The sequence below is a fragment of the Physeter macrocephalus genome, chromosome 6, assembly GCF_002837175.3.
Source record: "Physeter macrocephalus isolate SW-GA chromosome 6, ASM283717v5, whole genome shotgun sequence".
Classification (NCBI taxonomy): Eukaryota; Metazoa; Chordata; class Mammalia; order Artiodactyla; family Physeteridae; genus Physeter; species Physeter macrocephalus.
Window position 1 is genome coordinate 73890925 of NC_041219.1, and position 1112 is coordinate 73892036.

Sequence of the window (1112 nt, forward strand, 5' to 3'; positions counted from 1 at the left end):
CACCTATGGTCAACTAATCTATGACAAAGGAGGCAAGGATATACAATGGAGAAAAGACAGTCTCTTCAATAAGTGGTGCTGGGAAAACTGGACAGCCACATGTAAAAGAATGAAATTAGAACACTCCCTAACACCATACACAAAAATAAACTCAAAATGGATTAGAGACCTAAATGTGAGACCGGGCAGTATAAAACTCTTAGAGGAAAACAAAGGAAAAACACTCTTTGCCATAAATCGCAGCAAGATCTTTTTTGATCCACCTCCTAGAGTAATGGAAATAAAAATAAAAATAAACAAATGGGACCTAATGAAACTTAAAAGCTTTTGCACAGCAAAGGAAACCATAAACAAGACGAAAATTCTCCAAAGAAGACATACAGATGGCCAGAAGCACATGAAAAGCTGCTCAACATCACTAATTATTAGAGAAATGCAAATCAAAACTACAATGAGGTATCACCTCACACCAGTTAGAATGGGCATCATCAGAAAATCTACAAACAACAATTGCTGGAGAGAGTGTGGAGAAAAGGGAACCCTCTTGCACTGTTGGTGGGAATGTAAATTGATACAGCCACTATGGAGAACATTATGGAGGTTCCTTAAAAAACTAAAAATATAATTACCATATTATCCTGTAATCTCACTACTGGGTATCTACCCTGAGAAAACCATAATTCAAAAAGACACATGCACCGCATATATATGGAACCTAGAAAAATGGTACAGATGAACCAGTTTTCAGGGCAGAAATTGAGACACAGATGTAGAGAACAAACGTATGGACACCAAGGGGGGAAAACCGTGGTGGGGTGGGGATGGTGGTGTGCTGAATTGGGTGATTGGGATTGACATGTATACACTGATGTGGATAAAATTGATGACTGGGCTTCCCTGGTGGCGAAGTGGTTGAGAGTCCACCTGCCAATGCAGGGGACACGGGTTCGTGCCCTGGTCCAGGAAGATCCCACATGCCATGCAGTGGCTAGGCCCGTGAGCCATGGCCGCTGAGACTGCGCGTCCAGAGCCCGTGCTCCACAACGGAGGAGGCCACAACAGTGAGAGGCCCATGTACCGCAAAAAAAAAAAAAAAAAAAAAAAAAAAAAAA

The 1112-nt window shown here is 41.8% G+C and overlaps 1 protein-coding gene across 6 annotated transcripts in view; it reads right to left on the reverse strand.

Moving 5' to 3' along the window:
• Window positions 1-1112, reverse strand: part of ITPR2 (inositol 1,4,5-trisphosphate receptor type 2) — a 537217-nt gene that overhangs the window by 355580 nt on the left and 180525 nt on the right. The gene's annotated exons all lie outside the window — the stretch shown is intronic.